This window comes from Pogoniulus pusillus, chromosome 2 (assembly GCF_015220805.1).
Source record: "Pogoniulus pusillus isolate bPogPus1 chromosome 2, bPogPus1.pri, whole genome shotgun sequence".
Taxonomy (NCBI): Eukaryota; Metazoa; Chordata; class Aves; order Piciformes; family Lybiidae; genus Pogoniulus; species Pogoniulus pusillus.
The window spans coordinates 41,182,466-41,206,155 of NC_087265.1; the positions used below are offsets into that span (position 1 = coordinate 41,182,466).

Consider the following 23,690-nt stretch of genomic DNA (forward strand, 5'->3'; position numbering starts at 1 on the left):
CACCTGGCTACAGCCTCCCTTCAGGGAGTTGTAGACAGCAATGAGGTCACCCCTGAGCCCCCTCTTCTCCAGGCTAAACACCCCCAGATCCCCCAGCCTCTCCTCACAGGGCTGTGTTCCAGGCCTCTCACCAGCTTCGTCGCCCTTCTCTGGACACGTTCCAGTATCTCAACATCTCCTTTTAATTTTGGAGCCCAGAACTGGACACAGGACTCAAGGTGTGGCCTGACCAGTGCTGAGTACAGGGGAAGAATAACCTCCTTTGTCCTACTGGCCACGCTGTTCCCGATCCAGGCCAGGATGCCATTGTACATATTCAAATTACTGGGAAAGCATCAGAGGTGTAAAGAAGGTATGGTTTATGTCATTATGTTGCTAAAGGATCTGAAAAAGAAAATAGATGCTTTTAAGAAATCCCAAATCCCTGTGAACCGATGGAGTTGTCTTCTGGTTTGAATCCTAGGAATAGATGAATAGTCTGCTGCAGGACCTGAGTAGGGATTGAAGGGGAAAAGGAGGGCATTCTGCATCATGTGATTATCCTCACAGTGACATAGAAAAAAAAATCACATTTGCCTAATTCAACCAATGATAATGAAGACAAAATAATGTATGAGGGAAGCAACTACAGATTATAAGTGTCACATGAAAATACTGACCAAAGAAGTCTTTAGCTGAACTGGGAGAGAAAGTTAAAAGTCAAAAATCAGTGAAATAGTTTAATACTCATTGCTGGTTATGCCCTCTCTTTCCTAATTCTGTTGCTGTCGCAACCACGATATCTTCACGCCTAATGTAAAGTATAAACATAAAAATCTGAGCCTTCAATGACTAGAATTTTCTAAACCTATTTTATGAACTGATTTTTTTTTTCCTCCTCAACCCCCACATACAGACACCAAAATTTAATAAGATACTTAAAGCATGAAGGCAGCAATCTTTCATAATTTAACTATCATGTGTTCTCCTGTTTCTCAGGATCTGTTTGCTTACCTGTGCTACTGTGTAATAAAAAAATAGCAGCTGCTTGGCAATTTCTTAGTACTTGCTCAAAAAAATCCCAGTACCTAGCTAATCTCTATTTTCTTTTTTAATGGAAAACATCTGGAAACCTATAAAACCCTCAGAAAGTCTTTGCTTCACTATTAGAAGTAGAAAAATTAATCAAATCCAAAAAATGAGCTCAACCACCTGAATCGCATTAATTAAATGAATTTATTATTTATTATTTATCTCCTGATAAAAGATTTATAAGTAATCCTCAAACAATATGCATTTAAACACACATGTATTTTGATACTCTGGGGAAAAATATGTTTGGGGATCTCTTATTTTATAACTTTACTGACAATGGGAATATCTGTAGGCTGCTTTCTGGAGTTTTGTGACTTGACAGTTGTCCCGCAGAGGTTAGGGTGGATCCCTCCCCCAGTAGAATAGAATCATAGAATCAACCAGGTTGGAAGAGACCTCCAAGATCATCCAGTCCAACCTATCACCCAGCCCTATCCAATCAACTAGACCTTGGCACTAAGTGCCTCATCCAGTCTTTTCTTGAAGACCCCCAGGGACGGTGCCTCCACCACCTCCCTGGGCAGCCCATTCCAATGGGAAATCACTCTCTCTGTGAAGAACTTCTTCCTAACATCCAGCCTATACCTACCCTGGCACAACTTAACCTCACTACAGCACAGATTTCTTCTGGAAAAGTCAGGGGAAAATGAAATTGTATTTCTTACAGTTTAAATATAACAGTATTGTTGCAAAGCACCTATGTCAGAGAACTCTGATTAGCTTGCCGCAGGAAACGTTGTCAAGGCCCTCACAGATCAGTGTGATCAAAGGCAATACCACATGGACTCCAGGCAATTCAATTTGAATTATGCCAGAGACCTTTACTGATCATTTCACTCTCAATAAATACCCTCAGGGCAACAAGGCACATGCCTACACATTAGCATAATTAGTCAAGAACAACCCACTCCATCAGCATAAACCATGCCTCCTTTTTCTCATTAACGAGGTGTCTGTTATCTATCTTTTCTCAGATAAGTTAGCCAGCAGCTAGTGGGAACCAAGGTCAGCATCTGCCTGTTGTTATCCTTCTTCACTCTGTTCCCACATCCTTCTTCACTTTGCATTCCCGCATAGTATAAGGAGAAATAAACTACTAGAGAAACATAATAACTTTAGCGAAGATGAGGAAGGGGTTAAGCGGTGGCGAAGCAGCAAGAGCAGCAGTAGTAAAAACAGCAGTGGGGGAAGGTAGCAGCGGGTGCAGCTGAAGGGGCAGAAGCAGCAAAGGGAAGGTGGAAGCTGTGCTTCTAGACATAAAGCTTTTGATTGTCCAAAGAAATTGCATTAACTTCTTGTCTTCTGCCAGGCAACCAGCAGCGGAGCAGGGGGACACAGCCTCAAGCTGTGCCAGGGCAGGTTCAGGATGGATGTTAGGAAGAAGTTCTTCACAGCAAGAGAGATTGGCATTGGAATGGGCTGCTTGGAGAGGTGATGGATTCTTCATCTCTGGAGCTGTTTAAGAGGAGGCTGGATGAGGCACTTAGTGCCATGGTTTAGTTAATTAGAAGGTGTTAGGTGATAGGTTGGACTGGATGATTTTAGAGGTCTTTTCCAACCTAGTGAATGCTGTGATTCTGTGTAAACTTATCCATTGTTGCCATTATATGGCCTAACCCTAGAATGTTCACCTCTCTTCTATGTCTGAGCTAGAAATCTAGCTCAAACGACTACCACAGTTATGTGGGGAAAAGCAGTATTTTATACTTTGTTTATAATTTTATTGTTTCTGTGCAACAAAAAGGGTATCAACCTAAAGATGTTAGACTTCTACACACTTCCTGTTGATGTGAATTGCAACTTTAACCCTTATTTCAGTGGTGGAGGACAGGGCTTTTTCCCAACTGTTAATGTTTTGATATTTTGGCTAAATCTTAGTGTCACTGAAGTTGATGGCAACGTGTGTATTGGCATCTGTGGGAGTGGAAGTTTAGGCAAAATGCTAGTATTGATTTAATAGCCACACATAAAATTTCCTTTTATTGAGAGAGAAAATAGGCAAAGGCGTCATGTAGGTGTCCTGTTCAGAAGCCTGGTTTGTTGCCAGCATCTATATTAAAGCTAAAGTAGCTTTGTAATCATAGAACCAGCCAGGTTGGAGGAGATCTCCAATATCATCCAGTACAACCTAGCACCCAGCCCTAGCCAATCAACTAGACCATGGCACTAAGTGCCTCATCCAGGCTTTTCTTGAACACCTCCAGGGACGATGACTCCTCCATCTCCCTGGGCAACCCATTCCAATGGCAATTAATACATTACTTAGGCAGAAATCCTGGCAGTAAAGAAGGTGACCAAGAAATCTGTCCTTCTGATACATATGACAATGTCCCAAGAACTACCAGTAGCAAATAATCACATTGGAATTAGTAAATAAATGTTAAAGCCAGTTGTTTCAGATTAAGGGCATCCCATGAGTTTGTGATAGCTGGAAAATCTGTAAAGATAATAAACAGAAATAGTAACATGCAGAAGGCTGCTTAAGATGGCAAGTGGAAGCATACTGCACTTAACTGAAGTCTCTGACAGCTCTTGGTGCCCTGTGTAAAATCATGTGATGATATAATGCAATAATCAATTTATTTTCATTTTATTAAGCAGGTCTGGGAAGGCATTAGCTGGAGCTGCTGGGAAAGCTGACAGGGGAGATTGCTGCAATTAATTACAACTACCTGAAGGGAAGCTGTAGGTAGGTAGGGGTTGGTCTTTTCTGCCAGGCAACCAGCAACGGAACAGGTGGACACGGTCTTGGGTTGTGCCAGGGGAGGTCTAGGCTGGATGTTAGGAGGAAGTTCTTGCCAGAGAGAGTGATTGGCATTGGAATGGGCTGCCCAGGGAGGTGGTGGAGTCACCATCCCTGGAGGTGTTGAAGAAAAGACTGGATAGGGCACTTAGTGCCATGGTGTAGTTGATTGGATAGGGTTGGGTGCTAGGTTGGACTGGATGATCTTGGAGATCTCTTCCAAACTTACTGATTCTGTGGGTCTGGTGATTGGACAGGGCTGGGTGATAGATTGGACTGGATGATCTTGAAGGTCTCTTCCAACGTAGTTGATGCACAGAGTTATAATCACAGAGTTATTGAGGCTGGAACAGACCTCTGAGATGATCAAGTCCAGCCTATGACCTAGCACCACCACATCAACTAGATCATCGCACTAAGTGCCACATGCAATATTTTCTTCAACATCTAGAGAGATAGTGACTCCTCTGGTCCTGCTGCTGTGGTGCCTTTGAATCACAGTGGCACATACTGGGGGAGCCTCATCCAGTCCAAGACTGGGTGCTAGGTTGGACTGGATGATCTTGGAGGTATCTTCCAACCTGGTTGATTCTGTGATTCTATTAAGTGGCAGAAAGTTTAATTACAGTCACAAACTATCATCAAGTTTGCATTGATGAGAAAAGGCTGTGTTTACTAGTCTTCATTTGCAATGTTTGTGATAGTTTCTGAAGACTTGTCAGAATGGAGGCTCCTGTCTGTAAACTACCTGAAGGGACACTGTAGCCAGGTGGGGGGTGGGGTCTTCTCCCAGGCAACCAGCACTAGAACAAGGGAACACAGTCTCAAGTTGTGCTAGGGAAAGTATAGGCTGGATGTTAGGAGGAAGTTCTTCACAGAGAGAGTGATTGGCATTGGAATGGTCTGCCCAGGGAGGTGGTGGAGTCACCGTCCCTGGAGGTGTTCAAGCAAAGCCTGGCTGAGGCACTTAGTGCCATGGTCTAGTTGACTGGACAGGGCTGGTGATAGGTTGGACTGGATGATCTTGGAGGTCTCTTCCAATCTGGTTGATTCTATGATTCTATAATGGTGTCAATCACTTTTACTTTTGGATGCCAGACATGTGTATGAAAACCCTGCTAACTACTTTTAGTAAAGACACTTTAAAATGACTCCTCAGAATATATATATATATATGTGTGTGTATTTTAATTCACAGGAGAACAGGTTAAGAGAATGCTTCTTCTATGACATGTGAGATAAGAATCTGTCTTGCTGCAGTGCTAAACATCCTCAATTCATCAATTAGATGCAGATTCAGGGCCCCGTCTCATATTTCCTTGTCAAATAAATTATGTCTTACATCAAAGACCACACAGATTCCTGCTTAACAAAACAGGGCTATGTCTGCACATATCATAAATGTGAAATATGAAAGAGAACAAAATGAGACAGCCAATAAAATGTAAGATTTGTTAGTTGGATTGCATATACCTTAGAAATAGTGTTACCAGTACTCAGCATTTGTGATTAAAGAAATATTAATGTCACTTTGTTTCCCCACAGGTCAAAACTTTCTTATAAAACAAACCAGGAAAAAAAAATCTGTGAGAAATTAAAAGAGGAAAGTAGGAGATTTATGTGGTGCTGAAAAGTATACATTTATATTTTTGCATATACATATATGTCTCTTTTCTCCCTCTTTTACAATTAAACTGAACTGAAAGAGAATATATGTTGTCAAAGGACAAAGTTTGCAGAGATGAAATCTTTGAGGGCAGTCAAATGTAAAAACCTGAGTGAAAAATTGCCTATGATTTCCATAATAAGTTCTTGGGCAATAAAATGGTATCTAAAATACATGTCAATAAGAGGTCAAAATAATGTGGTAAAATTAAATGTATAGAGATATCATCTCTGCCAGCCCAGAAGGATATCTCAGATTGGATTACTTCATGAAACCATGAGCTTGGTTTTCATAAAGCAAGCAATGATAAGAACAATTCTGGAAGAGATTTCAAAGAAAACAATGAGGTGATTAGACCTCTGCTATGCCTTTACCTTAGATACTGCTTATTGTTCTGATTAAACACAAAGTTACAGCAGTGCTAGGAAAAGATTTAACCAAGCACAACAGGATGATCAGACACAGCAAATAGTAACTGTATGGATTAAGATTTCTTAATTTTTTCATAGTAACTTCCTGGGCAATAAAATGGTAGCTAAAATACATGTCAATAAGAGGTCAAAATAATGTGGTAAAATGAAATGTATGGAGATATCATCTCTGCCAGCCCAGAAGGATATCTCAGATTGGATTATTTCATAAAACCATGAACTTGGTTTTCATAAAGCAAGCAATGATTAGAATAATTCTGGAAGAGATTTCAAAGAAAACAATGAGGTGATTAGACCTGTACCTTGGATGCTGCTTATTGTTCTGATCAAACACAGAGTTACAGCAGTGCTAGGAAAAGATTTAACCAAGTACAACAGGATGATCAGACACAGCAAATAGTAACTGTATGGACTAAGATTTCTTAATTTTTTCATAGTAACTTCCTGGGCAATAAAATGGTAGCTAAAATACATGTCAATAAGAGGTCAAAATAATGTGGTAAAATGAAATGCATGGAGATATCATCTCTGCCAGCCCAGAAGGATATCTCAGGTTGGATTACTTCATAAAACCATGAGCTTGGTTTTCTTGGTTTTCATAAAGCAAGCAACGATTAGAATAATTCTGGAAGAGATTTCAAAGAAAACAATGAGGTGATTAGACCTGTACCTTGGATGCTGCTTATTGTTCTGATCAAACACAAAGTTACAGCAATGCTAGGAAAAGATTCAGCCAAGTACAACAGCATGATCAGACACAGCAAATAGTAACTGAATGGATTAGAAATTCTTATTATTTTTTTTTAATGCCTTAAAATATGGCTGAAAGAGATGCAATAGTAATCAGTGATATTGTGAAGAAAGAAAGAAAAAGCCTGTTCATATTGCTCATACTAGGAAGCCTGGGCAGTGTGCACTGAAGTACAGAGATGATGCGTTTTAAATAGACAATTAGACAATTTTACAAAGTATAAGTCCACAGCTGACTAGGAAATACAACAACCCAGATGCAATCTCCTGAGACAATCCACATGACAAATCACACAATGCATGCCAGGCATCTGCTGCAAACAACTGTCAGAGACAGACCAGTAGGATGGGTGAACCTTTGGTCTGACCCAGGATGGAAACATAAGTTTCACTGACAGTCTTGATCTCCAAGGAAATGACTGCTCAGGGAATACAGCCTTGAGCTCTAATCAACATAAAAATACATTAATAATGTGCACTTTCCTTCCAGAATGAATGCTCCTCATTTTGTTTCCATGGAGTAGGAGCTCAGCATACTGAAACACCTTTTGGAGATGCAGGCTCAAGCTCTGGCTGAACAGGAGAACCAGCTAGGAGGTAAGAATTCTAAGGCACATAACTAATTAGATAATTCTTTCATACTTAAATTTCAAAATAGATTAGCATATGCCTTGTTTTCTAATCCAAAGAAGAAGCTTTATGGTCTATAACTGATGAGTAGTTCACTCAGGCAAGCCAGCACACAACCTCAAAATCTCTTCTAATCTTGATGTGGATAGGCACTCACCAGCTCATTCACTAAGAGCTCAATTTTACCAGCAATGATTGCAAGCTGCTATTAATTCTACAGCAGCCTTGCATTGATCTGTTATCACCTGGCTTCCTGGATAAAACAGGCAGTAGAAATCCACCTCCCAATCCAGTGCATCAGCCCCCTTAGTCCTTGGTGAGGTAAACTTTTTTTTTTCAGTCTGACACTGACCTTGGTACAAAATCATAGAATCAACCAGGTTGGAAGAGACCTCCAAGATCATCCAGGCCAACCTAGCACCCAGACCTATCCAGTCAACTAGACCATGGCACTAAGTGCCTCATGCAAGTTTTTCTTGAACACCTCCAGGGATGGCGACTCCACCACCTCCCTGGGCAGCCCATTCCAATGCCAATCACTCTCTCTGGCAAGAACTTCCTCCTAACATCCAACCTAGACCTCCCCCAGCACAACTTGAGACTGTGTTCTCTTGTTCTGTTGCTGATTGCCTGGCAGAAGAGACCAACCCCCACCTGGCTACAGCCTCCCTTCAGGTAGTTGTAGACAGCAATGAGGTCACCCCTGAGCCTCCTCTTCTCCAGGCTAAACACCCCCAGCTCCCTCAGCCTCTCCTCATAAGGTTTGTGTTCCAGGCCTCTCACCAGCTTTGTTGCCCTTCTCTGGACACGTTCCAGCACCTCAACATCTCTCTTGAATTGAGGGGCCCAGAACTGGACACAGGACTCAAGGTATGACCTGACCAGTGCTGAGTACAGGGGAAGAATAACCTCCCTTGTCCTACTGGCCACACTGTTCCTGATCCAGGCCAGGAATCTTCAGATGAAGATGAATTTGCCACATGGAACTAGTGCCAGTGTTTACCCTTTATTTGCCATCTACACTCCACTATCTCTCTTCCCAGTCATTTGATCTTTCTATGTTTGTGTCACTAGCCTGACTGTTTTATGAGGCACCTTCATCTGTAGATAATAAGGGTGACCTTATTGCTGTCTACAACTACCTGAGGGGTGGTTGTGGCCAGGAGGAGGTTGCTCTCTTCTCTCAGGTGGCCAGCACCAGAACGAGAGGACACAGCCTCAGGCTACACCAGGGGAAATTTAGGCTTGAGGTGAGGAGAAAGTTCTTCACTGAGAGAGTCATTGGACACTGGAATGGGCTGCCCGGGGAGGTGGTGGAGTCGCCATCCCTGGGGCAGTTCAAGGCAAGATTGGACGTGGCACTTGGTGCCATGGTCTAGCCTTGAGCTCTGTGGTAAAGGGTTGGACTTGATGATCTGTGAGGTCTCTTCCAACCCTGATGATACTGTGATACTGTGATAATTATGAGCCATGATCAAGCCATCTCTTAATTACTGATCAATGAACTGGATAGATTTAGTCCAAATATCTATCAAAATGTGGCTTCCCACTTCTCACATTACTCTTTTTTTTTCTCAGAGACTTTCTGAATTGTCAGTATACTTTCAGAGGCTAAGTACACCCTGCAGTCAGCATCCTACCTCAGAGCACACTTGATTACACAGGTATCACCATTATTTCTGCTCTCTATATTTTTCTCAGTATTTCCATCTAAATCTTGAAGAATCACAATAGATCTTACTTTGGCATTCTGAAACATTCCAGCTACATTTCATCCATGACTTCTGTGATGGTTTGGGTGTGCACGGCCCCCCACACACTTCAGAAATCACCCAGACTAGTCTCAGCCAGCTCTGGGAATACAAATGAAGCTATTTATTTGCAGCTAGCACAATATACAAGCAGATATTTACAGTATATACAGTTATATACAGAAATATACAAGGTAAAAGGTAAGACAGAAACACAACTCCCCTCCCAGAAACCTGAGTCCCCAGGAGGGGCTCTCCACCACCCCTGCACCTTCCCCCTGCCCCTCTCAACCTTACCCCAGTCCCAAGGAAGAATAGAGGTTCAGCCAAGAGGTTAAGAAGCAAAGGTGAGTGGCAGGTGAGGTTAGGGAGATGCAGCTCAGTCAAAAGCCCAAAGCAGTGTGCCACAAAAATGGTGAGAGTGTTATCTAATGTTTTCATTTCTTCTTCAGCAAGACTCTGAGGGGAGTAGACATCACCATTGTTTCCCTTTCACAGCCTATGATCTAGTTCTTCTCACCAAAACATTCTACCTTGCTTCAAACTAGCACAACTTCCAAATCTGTATAGCCCTTACTTTCCAAGACATAGCTCTTTGTCCTTCTAACTGGTGAGCTACCCACAGCTCTTTGTTTCATTTTCTTAGAATCAGAGAATCAGTCAGGGTTGGAAGGGACCACAAAGATCCAAACCCCTGCCATGGGCAGAGACACCAGAGCCTCATCCAGCCTGGCCTTAAACATCTCCAGGGATGGGGCCTCAACCACCTCCCTGGGCAACCCATTCCAAGCTCTCACCACTCTCATGCTGAACAACTTCCTCCTCATGTCCAGTCTGAACCTACCCACCTCCAGCTTTGCTCCATTCCCCCTAGTCCTGTCACTACTCTTTATACCCAAGTGAACAGTTATGTGTGTTGTGCAGGCAGGGAATTAATGTGGCCAAGTTGGGAGATATAAAAATAGAATTACTTTATTTTCCTGAAACTCCAAACTATATACAAACCCAGTTTAGGTTTAGTTACAGATCCTAGTTGGATTGGGAATTTCTTCAAAAGGATGTTATGGACAAATGTAGAGATGTAGGAAGCTAGGAAATGGAAAAAGCTAAGCTATAAACATGGTGTGCTAGTTTGAAGCCAGTTAGAATGTTTTGGTGAGAAGACCTAGATTACAGGCTGTGAAAGGAAACCAAGGGTGATGTCTACTTCACTCATAGGCTTGCTGACATGTATAGGAACAAAAAGCAAAACATAGATTAGCCACTCTCTCTTCTGCTGCTGGTGAGCTCCAAGCTGCATCTCTCTTCTAACCTCACCCTCCATTTCTTTCCTAATCCACTCTACTTCCTAACCCCCTGGCTGAACCTCCATTCTTCCTTCAGACTGGGGTAAGGTTGAGAGGGGTAGGGGGAAGGTGAAGGAGTGGTTGGGAGCCCCTCCTGGGGACTTAGGTTTCTGAGAGGGGAGTTGTGTATTACCTTTTGATATTTCTGTATATAACTGTAAATATCTGCTTGTATATTGTGCTAGCTGTAAATATAAGCTTCATTCATATTTCCAGAGCTGGCTGAGTCTAGCCTGGGTGACTTCTAAAGTGTGGGGGGTGGGAAGCACCCAAACCATCACACACAGCTCTACCCCTCTATCAATCAGGCTGAGCAGAGAATTAAGGGAACAGCAGGCTTCACTCACAGAGGTGTGATAGGTATTCAACAGTGATCCCTTGCTGGATTTCTCTGCTCTCAGCTGCCTCCTGATGCTGCAAGCAATATTGAATCATCTGGATCCACACGGCAGAAGCCCAAGGTGAGTGGCAAAGCCACCAAACTCAGAAATGTCTTGAGACACGACTGCCACAAGGCAGGAGTCTGTGGAAGCAATGCTGTCCCTGCAGTGGCAGAGGAGAGCCAAACTGCTGGGGTCTCCCCAGTCCTGAAGGCAGCCAGGAACTGGGCTACTGCTATGGTCCGAGAGGAGCTGGGTCCAGGTGCCACCAGCAGCTCTCTCAAAGGACCCCAGGACTTGCCAAGCCTGCAAGTTTGCACAGAATGGTGCAAACGAGGGGAGAGCCATCTAAAAGCAGGGACAGTGTAAAACTGAGAGCCGTGCTAAAGGCAGGAGTTGTGCCAAAGTGGGGATGGTCTAAAACAGGAGTTCTGTCATGGCAGGAACCTGTCCTGTTGGGCATTCTGTCAAGGTGGGAGCTCTTTCAAGGCAGGAAACTTTCCCCTCCTCCCTTGCTCTATTTATGCTTTTCTAGACAAAGTGTCCCTTTGCTATTTTATACTGGGTGCAAAAACCCATCCAGCCACCAGCCTGACTGGTGGTTTGGGTGTTCCCCACCCCCCCACACTTTAGTACTACCCAGACTAGACTCAGTTGGCTCTGGGAATATAAATGAAGCTATTTATTTACAGCTAGCACAATATACAAGCAGATATTTACAATATATACAATTATAGACAGAAATATACAAGGTAGAAGTAATACAGAAGCACAACAGCCCTCCCAGAAACCTGAGTCCCCAGGAGGGGCTCTCAACAGCCCCTGCACCTTCCCCCTGCCCCTCTCAACCTTACCCCAGTCCTAAGGAAGAATAGAGGTTCAGCCAGAGGTTAAGGAGCAAGGTTAGTGGCAGGTGAGGTTAGGGAGATGCAGCTCAGTCAAAGCCCAACCCGAGAGTGAAGACAAAATGGCAAGGGTGTTATCTAATGTTTTTCTTTCTTCTTCAGCAAGACTCTGAGGGAAGCAGACATCACCATTGTTTTCCTTTCACAGCCTATGATCTAGTTTCTCTTTCACCAAAACATTCTAGCTTGCTTCAAACTAGCACACTGACTCCAGCACAGGCTTCCCCAGGGGTCGGTACATGTGCAGAAAGGAGCCTTTTGCTCTTCCCCCTTCGAGCCTACAGGGTAGGGGGAGGGAAAGCAGTTTTTGTGCTGCCTTCTCCCCATTCAAACCCACAGCAAGGGAGAAGAAAGGAATTTGGAGTACTTCAGAACAATGTGGGGGATAAAAAACAACCCTCAGCTTTCTGCAAATTAAAAGAAATCAGTATGTGGATGTGTCTCATATTTGCCCTTAGTTGTTGAAATGCAGTCACAACTTGAGTCTTCACCACTATAACAGCATCTTCCAGTTGAGAAGGAGGTTTGATACAAAGAATACATAATGAGATGGGGAAAATACTTAGTTATGCTGTGAATGTTTGACAGTTATCCTCCCAAAAGAAACATTCAGCACATGGCATGCTATGACTAAGTAGATGAGCAAACCCAACATGCTGCTTTTATGTTTGTGTATATATGAATTGTAATCATAGAATCAACCAGGTTGGTGAGAGGCCTGGAACACAGCCCTGTGAGGAGAGGCTGAGGGAGCTGGGGTTGTTTAGCTTGGAGAAGAGGAGGCTCAGAGGGGACCTCATTGCTGTCTACAACTACCTGAAGGGAGGCTGTAGCCAGGTGTGGGTTGGTCTCTTCTGCCAGGCAACCAGCAACAGAACAAGGGGACACAGTGTCAAGCCATGCCAGGGGAGGTCTAGGCTGGATGTTAGGAGGAACTTGTTGCCAGAGACAGTGATTGGCATTGGAATGGTCTGCCCAGGGAGGTGGTGGAGTCACTGTCCCTGGAGGTGTTCAAGAAAAGCCTGGATGAAGCACTTAGTGCCATGGTCTAGTTGATCAAACAGGGCTGGGTGACACATTGGACTGGATAATCATAGAATCAACCAGGTTGGAAAGAGACCTCCAAGATCATCCAGGCCAACCTATTTCCCAGCCCTATCCAATCAACCAGACCATGGCACTAAGTGCTTCATCAAGGCTTTTCTTGACAGTGGAGATGGGAATATAATGGAGATGGCCTTTCATTACATTAATCAAAACTGTTTCAGCTCATGACCATGGGATCTTGCAGACTGGAAACCTCTTTTGGCAACCTGACTTTATGGTAAGGCTCAGGTAAGAAATGGGTGATTTCTCCCCACCTAATATGAGATCAAACATCAGGGATAATTATTTTGCTACCTTTGAGCAATGCTATTAAATGAATAGCAATAATATCATGCCTCATATTCACAAGAAGGAATGAATGAAATTGGCTAACTTGTTCAGCAGTGTGGTACTTTAGCCTGGTATTTTTAGTCCTATCAAAGTAAAAAAATGTTGCTCAAAAAGATATCTCCTACATAGTGGAGATGAAAGTGTTGGGTATATGGCTATGTAACTTCCAATTTAGTTTATGGTGTAATGCACATGTACAATTTTAGGAGCTGTCTGTCTGCCATTCAGTCAACTGCATCTGGTTATGGGGAGGAGGGTGACACCATGCTCTTTCAGAGGCTTCATTTCTGTCCTTTTGCTTTATCTTTAATCTGAAGTTACAATCCTTGTGCTAGGAGCGAGAAGTGTTTTTCCTCTGTGGGGAAAAAAGATGACTGAATTCATAAGAACTTTACTGTGATTTAGTGAAAGATTATCTCATCAGTTCCAAGTGAGGTTAAACTGATAAAGTAGAATATATATATATATATATATATATATAAACCTCTTTTCTCCAGCTGTATAAAACATCACTTCAGACAACATTCTCTCCTGTATTCAGCAGCTACATGTAAGGTTCTGAAAGCATTTTCTCTGTGCTAATTTTTACAAGAAGCAGCTGTTTTGTGTGTTTGCTATTGTTCAGGAAGGATGGAAAGCTGAAACCCAAGGCAAAACTCTCACCCTTGCTGACAGTGCTGCATTTTACTTAGCACTCCTGTGAAGATGAACATCCCCTATCCATGAGGTCATTTGACACTGTAGAGGCAGTACCTCTACAGTCACCAGGGAGACTAACACTTGGAAGGAAAAAATTCCTTATTTTTAAAGCAGAATGGTAATTCCTAGCTAGGTTTTATCAATACTTATTTCTGAAGCAGCACAAATGCCTCCGCTAGTGCAGGGGTGGTTAAGCAGGCATGCACATGTCCCAGCAGCTGGACCTGTCACAATCTGTATAGTAGGGCCAAACCCAGCCCAGCCAAGGAGAGGGACAAGAGATTCACAGCTATCTGAGCCAGCAGTGTGCCCAGGTGGCCAAGAGAGAGCCAATGGCATCCTGGCCTGTATCAGGAACAGTGTGGCCAGTAGGACAAGGGAGGTTATTCTTCCCCTGTACTCAACACTGGTCAGGCCACACCTTGAGTCCTGTGTCCAGTTCTGGGCTCCTCAATTCAAGAGAGATGTTGAAATACTGGAATGTGTCCAGAGAAGAGCGATGAAACTGGCAAGGGGCCTGGAGCACAGCCCTGTGAGGAGAGGCTGAGGGAGCTGGGGGTGTTTAGCCTGGAGAAGAGGAGGCTCAGGGGTGACCTCATTGCTGTCTACAACTGCCTGAAGGGAGGCTGTAGCCAGGTGGGGGTTGACCTCTTCTGCCAGCAACCAGCAACAGAAGAAGGGGATACAGTCTCAAGTTGTGCTGGGGGAGGTCTAAGCTGGATGATAGGAGGAAGTTCTTGCCAGAGAGAGTGATTTGCCACTGGAATGGGCTGCCCAGGGAGGTGATGGAGTCACCTGGATAAAATTAAGCATTTAACATTACAGATAATTTGTTTGTTTTTCCTTTTTCAGTCTCTGTTTACTTTCAAAGATTGAAAGATAATACAGTCTTCCAATCACATAACATTGAACTGTAGAATAGCAGGAGGATGAGTGGAATGTTTGTACCATCCCTGCTGTTCCTTCTGAATCCTGACTACTGCTGTTTTCTTCCTTATCATTAATAAAAGATCAAGGAGATGACAGAGAGACTATAGTAAGAAACAGCAACTCTTCCGGCATCAGTTTCACAGAATAATTCTCTTTCTGTACTGATGCTGAAATATCACACAGGGAGGCTTTGCCTTGCTTGATCACATAATAAAGAAGATAGCTAAATCAGTAATTCCCTATCAGAATTGCTCTGGGACTGGGACTTTTTTGGATTGGTAAATACAGTATAAGCATGATGCACACTGATTATCCTCATTGCTGAAAAGCATTACAGGTCTGCTACACTCTTGCACAGTGAAGTGCAGCTAGCAGCTCAAGATTCTACATGCTCTCTTAATCTATGCCAGTGGGTGGGAGAGATAAAACTGTTAAGAGAATGAGAAGTAAAAAGCTATAGGGTTGAGTATTACTGAGCTGTTTGTAAAATGTTTTTACCCACAGGCCTCGAAAGGACAGGATGGACCTGTGTGATGCAGGGGAAATGAGATATAGATTAGTAAGAAGCTGATCTTAGACATTACTGATGGGACTAGATGATAGGTTGGGCTGGATGATCTTGGAGGTCTTTTCCAACCTGGTTGATTCTATGATTAACAAACTCTTTGGGGCTCTTTTGAAAGTTCCAGATCAAGGAAAAGGTGCAGTTTCCATTCCCTGGTATCTCTATGAAGAACATGCATAAGGTTACTTGCCTCATTTGATGACTACTGAAACATGAAGTTACACAATCAATCACAGTGGAACACTTATCAATGAAAGAGGCAAGCAGTATTCTGGGTACATTCTAAGCAGCCACACTCAAAAATATTCAGACTGGACACGAGGAGGAAGTTGTTCAGCATGAGAATGGTGAGAGCTTGGAATGGGTTGCCCAGGGAGGTGGTTGAGGCTCCATCCCTGGAGGTGTGTAAGGCCAGGTTGGATGAGGCTGTGGCCAGCCTGCTCTAGGGTAGGGTGTCCCTGCCCATGGCAGGGGGGTTGGAACTAGATGATCCTCGTGGTCCCTTCCAACCCTGACTCATTCTGTGATTCCATCTATTAGAAGGCTCCCACAGACTACTGCAGTCTAATGAAGTAATTACTTCCCAGTTAAATTTTGCATGGCTAATCTTTGGAAAACTATAGACAAGCATCCTTCGGGATTTGCTTAAGGCATTTATTGAGTTTTCCTGTTAAGGGGATTATGTTAAATTATTTTAGGAAATGGATATTGCTAAAGGTAGAAATCACAAAGCAGTCTTCTCATGTTAGTCAATCTTACTGTTATAGATCTCTTCCCACAATATTTGTCTTTGGATTTTACTGCATATTGGCAATTGGTGGCAATGTGTTTTGTTATGTGAGTTCAGCATTTTAAGCAGTGTGAAATCTGTGACATTTTATCTGTGTTAACCAGGGATATTAATATGTTAAAGAAACTCCATCACCTGTGGATTCACTGTAGATGACTCTCTGAACAGTCTTAAGAGGACAGTGAGCCACAAAGCTAACAATAATTAGGACTCCTAGCTGAGGTGAAAAGCTATTGCCTCATGGAACTATTTTCCAATCATCCTCTTTCCAGCTGAGCTGGACTAGTGACACTATAAACTGGCAATTAAAAGACTCAAGTTTAAAAATACCTTCAGCTTCCCAGGTCCCACAATGGCAAAGGTTAAGTGGATTATGTGGAGATAATTCACTCAGATCCAGGGGGAGGGTGCTGATTGCCTGGGCTGTAACCTCCCTCTCCTCTCCTCACTTGCTCAAGCAATGATTGTTACACTAGTGTCAACTTTGCCAACATGAAAAAGGGGGTGAGAGAAGGCCTGGAAAACTTTCCCAAGGGACACTGCAATTACTAATAGGCATGGACTGATACTTGCAAATTTTGTTCTGATGTAGCCTTGAAAACTGGCCTGGAAATGGTCACTACTCCTTGGCCTAACATATTAACGCTGCTAAATATTGACTGTTGATGCAAGTCTTCCAATAAATACACCCTGTTTGTTCAAGAGAAAAGAAATAGGAATAAGGCTGCTGGCCTGACATGAACATTTACTCTCTGCTGTGCTCCAAATGAATAAAAATCACCAGTTACACCTCTAGTTGTGTGGCAACACCTACACAGTGTTTCCAATTAACTTTGTAAGTTTTTAATCAGTGACAAATGCATTTTTGTAAATTAAATTTGCCTTTTATTGCAGCCCCTATAAAATGTCTTGCAGCATTCCGGAACTTTGTGAAGGTTTTACTTGCTACTGACATAACGCAGCTGTCGGACCTACAACAAAGGCTAAGGTTTATGAGCAACTTGAATTAGGATGTAGGTTAAGCAATTAAAGTTCAAGGAGGGGGGGAGGGGGGAGATGGCTTTCCAAAATTTGCACTTGCCAAAGTGGAAGGAAAAAAAAGCACAGCAGAAGTGTGCTGCATACTGGGACCTGCAAAGCTAAAGTGGCTAAAAATGTAGGAGTAAGCTTTAAACTCACTATTTTGAGAGAGTTTGTATTTGCCAAAGTGGAAAAAAAGTATAGCAAGAATGTGCTGCATACTGGGACCTGCAAAGCTAAAGTGGCTAAAAAGGTGCAGTAAGTTTTAAACTCACTATTTTGAGAGAGTTCTGTGTATGAAAAGGTCTCACAGATTTCATTAATAGATCTGCACTGCTATTTGATTTCTTTTTTAAATCACACTCAAAATTGGCAATTGCCAAAGTGGGGAAAAAAGGCACAAGAAAATGTGCTGCATATTGGGACCTACAAAGCTAACGTGGCTAAAAAGGTGCAGTAAGTTTTAAACTCACTATTTTGAGAGAGTTCTGTGTATGAAAAGGTCTCACAGATTTCATTAATAGATCTGCACTGCTATTTGTTTTCTTTTTTAATCACACTCACAATTGGCACTTGCCAAAGTGGTTAAAGAAAACATAACAAGAATGTGCTGCATACTGGGGCCTGCAAAGCTAAAGTGGCTAAAAATGTAGTAGTAAGTTTTAAACTCACTAATTTGAGTTTGTACTTGCCAAAGTGGAAAAAAAGTATAGTAAGAATGTGCTGCATACTGGGACCTGCAAAGCTAAAGTGGCTAAAAAGGTGCAGTAAGTTTTAAACTCACTATTTTGAGAGAGTTCTGTGTATGAAAAGGTCTCACAGATTTCATTAATAGATCTGCACTGCTATTTGTTTTCTTTTTTAATCACACTCACAATTGGCACTTGCCAAAGTGGAAAAAAAGTACAGCAGAAGTGTGCTGCATACTGGGACCTGCAAAGCTAAAGTGGCTAAAAATGTAGGAGTAAGTTTTAAGCTCACTAATTTGAGTTTGTACTTGCCAAAGTGGAAGAAAAGTATAGCAAGAATGTGCTGCGTACTGGGACCTGCAAAGCTAAAGTGGCTAAAAAGGTGCAGTAAGTTTTAAACTCACTAATTTGAGAGAGTTCTGTACATGAAATAGTCTCACAGATTTCATTAATAGATCTGCACTGCTATTTGTTTTCTTTTTTAATCACACTCACAATTGGCACTTGCCAAAGTGGTTAAAGAAAGCATAACAAGAATGTGCTGCATACTGGGACCTGCAAAGCTAAAGTGGCTAAAAAGGTGTAGTAAGTTTTAAACTCACTATTTTGAGAGAATTCTGTGTATGAAAAGGTCTCACAGATTTCATTAATAGATCTGCACTGCTATTTGTTTTCTTTTTTAATCAAACTCAAATGCATCTTGTTAAAGGGTTGAGCAATTAGGTCATAAATCTGGATGTCCTTGAGGATAATGAAGAAAATGCTTATCTGTAAAGCAATCATCATACTGCCAGTTCTGTCATTTACACGTTTTTACAGGTGCTGGGAAAATGGTTTAATTTTAGATCATTTGCTTGGATTTCAAGGGAAGGGGAAAAAAAATGCACCTAGGATTTACAGTTAAAAGAGCAGATGGGTTACTTGTGAATGGCAAAACCCCATTCAGGATATTAAAGCAGTCAACATGCAGAATAAACAAAAGATATTATTTCATCTTTGTGAAACTCAACACTTCTGCTTCCAGTTATATGATACAGTGCTCCTAAATGTAACATCTTTGAGGTAGTCTATGTTAATGGGACTTGAGTATAGATTTGCCTCTCTGGAAAACATAGAGACAGTCCAAATAAGGTTACTAACTCAAATGTTGGTATATTAATGTATGGGAATTCTCATTTCGTGGGATCCAGGCCAGTGCATGTTGTGTTTCTTATTTCTTCTCTTTTGCTGTTGTTGTTGTGTTTGTTTTGGGTTTGGATTTGTTTTGGGTTTGGATTTGTTTTGGGTTTGGATTTGTTTTGGGTTTGGATTTGTTTCAGGTTTTGTGTTGTTTTGTTTTTGGTTTGTCTCATTTCCCCTTGTATCTAGATTTTTCTTTGTCAAATATTCATTCAGTACTTTTGGCTGTTGTAAGCTTGGTGAGGATACTGCTGCAACTTCTCTGTGCTTTTGGGTCTTATGGCTGATTTGTCACTTTGCCTGAACCCAGCTGTGGACGTGGCTATGGGTAACACCAGCAGCCTATTTTGGTTATTTCAGGTAATCTGTCCTCTGCCCTTTCATCAAAGGCAGCTAATATGATAGGTTTTTAACAAGACAGAATCATAGAATCAGTCAGGGTTGGAAGGGACCACAAGCATCATCTACTTCCAACACCCTTGCCATGGGCAGGGACACCCTACCCTAAAGCAGGCTGGCCACAGCCTCATCCAGCCTGGCCTAGAACACCTCCAGGGATGGAGCCTCAACCACCTCCCTGGGCAACCCATTCCAGGCTCTCACCACTGTTGTAAGCTTGGTTAGGATACTGCTCCAACTTCTTTGTGCTTTTGGGTCTTATGGCTGATTTGTCACTTTGCCTGAACCCAGATTGTGGGCATGGCTACGGGTAACACCAGCAGCCTGTTTTGATATTTCAGTGCTAGAAGGAAGTTGGGAAATTAATGTCTTTGGAGTCTTATAAAAACAATGGATGTGGAAAATAAGTATCTTTGATTTATAGACTTCCTTACCAAACAAATGAGATATGGAGCAATATGCTGAAGTGGGTAAACATGTTTTGCAATTTCTTAGCTGACTGCATGACCTGTTTCCACTTGAACTTAAATCCCATCTAGTCTGATTCAACTGAGCTATTTGGACTTCTGGAAAGTTTTGATCCATAGAAGGTACAAGATATGCCCATCTGGCAGTGGTGCTAGTGCCAAGAATCTGGTTCATGAAAGTTAGCACTGTCTGATGACAGTGGAAGTGTTGCATTATTTACTGCAGAGAATGTCCGCCCTGCAAAGATTCATGTGTTTGTTTAACTTTGTTCTGTTTGGTTAATTGCTTCTAGTCACTGAAGATCCTCATATGCATAGAGTGAAACATCAATCAGTTTTATCTTCAACATCTTTTTGGAATTACTTGCTGGATTGTTCACTAGGTTGAATAGGCATCCTGGTAAAAACTTGTACTTTACATAGGTCTAGGGTTTCAAAATTAGATCATGGTGAGCAGAGGGAATAACAGCATCACTGAATTGCACTCATCCAGCTTTACTTCACACCATCTTCTTTTAACTGACGTGCAGAAACATTATTTTTGTTTGTTTTGTGGTAGATCCTGCAATCTTTGGCTCATAAACACAGGTTTACAATTGAGTTCAGCAAGCCAGTTTTGAACTCCATGCAGAGATGATTAAAAGAAAGAGTACAAAATCTTCTCCTGGGAAAGATCAAATGGTTACTAACATGAAAGCAGCGTAAAACTGTAGTGTTTAGCCCAGAGCAGAGGAGGGGAATTGGATGTTTAGCTATAATTAACACCTTCTACTTAGGTTCTCCAATGTTTCAAATGAATTGTTTTCTGTTATGGTAGTTGCTCTGAAATCTGAAACTACTTTGATTCTTTTTTTTTTTTAATTAAAAAAAATTATCAACTATTAAGGCTAAACTCAAGGCTTCACTTCTCAGACAGCAGTTCTCTAATCTTCAGGCATCTGCAGTCAGCCACAAAACCATCAAGTGTTAACTACATACACAAATGCATCATTTTTGTGTGTAATCTGATTTTCTTTGCAATCACATAGCTTCCTCTTTCTATGGAGCTAGTATTGAACTTTTGCTTGGCCAAGCACTCTATTAGTTTATCTGATGCTTGACATGATTAGCAGCTTTACCCGAAATAAGTGTCTTAAAGATTCTTGGTGCTATTTCTTCATTTCTCCATTATCATAGTCAATGTTGCTTAAAAATATTTCAGGTGGCTACCTGGAGCATTTTAAATGAATCATAGAATATCAGGGGCTGGAAGGGACCTCAAAAGATCATCTGATCCAGCACCCCTGCCAGAGCAGGATCACCTAGAGCAGATCATACACAGCTAGAGGAATATCTGAAGAGGAAGACTCCGCAACCTACCTGGGCAGCTGGTTCCAGTGCTCTGCCACCCTCACAGTGAAAAAAATTCTTCCTCAGGTTCACATGGAACCTCCTATGCCTCAACTTCCACCTATTGCCCCTTGTCCTGTCACTGGGTATCAACAAGCAAAGGCTGGCTACATCCTCCTGGCACTCACCCCCACACATCTATTTATAAACATTAATGAAATCACCCCTTAGTCTTCTCCTCTCCAAGCCAAAAAGCCCCAGCTCCCTCAGTTTTTCCTCATAAGGAAGATGTTCAACTCCCTTAGTCACCCTTGTGGCTCTCCACCAGGCTCTCTCAAGCAGCTCCCTGTCCTTCCTGAACTGGAGGGAAGTTATTGTGGCTATTGCTTTTTTCAGTTTGTCTTGATAAAGTGCCCAAAGAAACAGAAAAGCTGACAAGCACTCTTACTTGCTGTCCTGGAGTCCTGTACCCCTAAATTCCTCTCCTGCCCGGACTTCGGGGGGAAAGGGGAAAAGCCGCCTGGTTTCCCCCCCCCTCGCCTGCCCTGCAGCCGAGAAGGGGGCGGCGACTGCCCCGTGAGTTCCCGCGCTGGAGCCAGGCTGGGATTGGCCGTGCGCTTTCGCGCCTAAAGTGTGGTAACTCTGCCCTTTGTCTAGCGAAGGGTATAAATATTGGGGGTCTTCCCACCTTTGGGGTTCCCGCTTTGGATTTTGCCTGTGCCTGGACGAGTTCGCTCACTCTCCTGTGCCTGGACTGCAGAGAGACCACAGGACTTGCCTTGGCGTTAGGCACACCTTTGTCTGCCTAACGACCCTTAACGACCCTTAACGACTCCTGTAGCCGCTGGAGGAGGAAGACCGACTGCACGAGCCAGCCTGAGTGAGTTATTTGGCTTAGCTTAATTTAGTAAGAAACCGCTATTAATTAATAGCTAAAGCCTTTTCCAAAAACTGACTTCCAAATATATATAGTCAGATTATTAATGGTATCCTCGTAGAATTCTCATGCAACTTAACCTGTTTATCAAACGAAATTAATCTTTGTATATATAGTTGTGGGGGCGGGTTTTGTAAAAATAAAAAATATCTATTTTTGATAAATTTTCTTCTCGGCCACGTATTTCTGCCCTCCGCAACACTTGCCCTTCAGAGGCACTTGAGTCCTGTGTTCAGTTCTGGGCCCCCCAGTTTAGGAGGGACATTGAGATGCTTGAGCGTGTCCAGAGAAGGGCGACGAGGCTGGGGAGAGGCCTTGAGCACAGCCCTACGAGGAGAGGCTGAGGGAGCTGGGATTGGTTAGCCTGGAGAAGAGGAGGCTCAGGGGTGACCTTATTGCTGTCTACAACTACCTGAGGGGAGGTTGTGGCCAGGAGGAGGTTGCTCTCTTCTCTCAGGTGGCCAGCACCAGAACGAGAGGACATAGCCTCAGGCTGCACCAGGGAAAATTTAGGCTTGAGGTGAGGAGAAAGTTCTTCACTGAGAGAGTCATTGGACACTGGAATGGGCTGCCCGGGGAGGTGGTGGAGTCGCCGTCCCTGGAGCTGTTCAAGGCAGGATTGGACGTGGCACTTGGTGCCATGGTCTAGCCTTGAGCTCTGTGGTAAAGGGTTGGACTTGATGATCTGTGAGGTCTCTTCCAACCCTGATGATACTGTGATACTATTTTTGGTGTGTGGCATGCTTCATTCTGAAACACAGGTTATTTTCCCTCCCTCTCTTCTGTCATCCTTCACAGGGCATTCAGTCCATTGGCTCAGGTGCAAAGAATTGTTTCTTCCAAACAATTAATATGTTGCTCCTTTGTATTAGCTGAGCTAAAGACAGACATTTCCTGGCTTTATGAACTTGGATTTAATATGTTGCTACTACTATGCTCCTTTGGCATTTATACATGCATATCCTACGTAGGTTCATACCCTGCCCTTCTAATGCACTGCAAGGCTGTTAATGTACCTCTTAAACTGGAGGAGATAAATGCCAGTAGTACATCAGTAAAATAATGTCATGTTCCTGTGCAAAGAAAACATAATCTGTGCATTCCAAGATAACAAGCCAGTGGAGTTTGTTTTGAAATTCTTCCCTGTCTACAGAAGTGCCTCAAAATCATCACCTCTCCCTTCTGCCCTCTCCCACTGTGCTGTACAAGGGAACTGAAAAGTGAGAACAGAGTGCAGATGTATCCCGCCGAGTTTGCTGTTTGCCACTGACCTACCTCTGCACAAAGTGCCTGGTGAGTCTGACAAATTTATGCTTAAATTCATACACAGAGCAACAAAAGATTATGAATGTGTTAGAACACCTGGAATATCAGGAGTTTTGGGGGGGATACAGTGGGTATGGGGATCAGATAGCGGTGTACTTACTGCTTTCAGTGGCCTGTGGTAGTGCATCATGAAGTATTTCAGCATGTAAGAGGAGATATGGTGTATCTGCACTATATGGTGGGTAATAAAACTTAGGCTGCAAGACTGGCTCCTTTCTTCTCTCTCTGAGATCTATGGGATACGTAG

At 42.8% G+C, this 23,690-nt stretch overlaps 1 long non-coding RNA gene across 1 annotated transcript; it reads left to right on the plus strand.

Annotated features, from left to right (window-relative positions):
* Positions 1-10,801: 10,801 nt before the first annotated feature.
* Positions 10,802-23,387, plus strand: LOC135188138 (uncharacterized). The gene is made up of 3 exons (XR_010307577.1): positions 10,802-10,852; positions 12,945-13,000; positions 23,271-23,387. It is a non-coding gene; the product is annotated as an uncharacterized LOC135188138 (long non-coding RNA).
* The last annotated feature ends 303 nt before the right edge of the window (positions 23,388-23,690 follow it).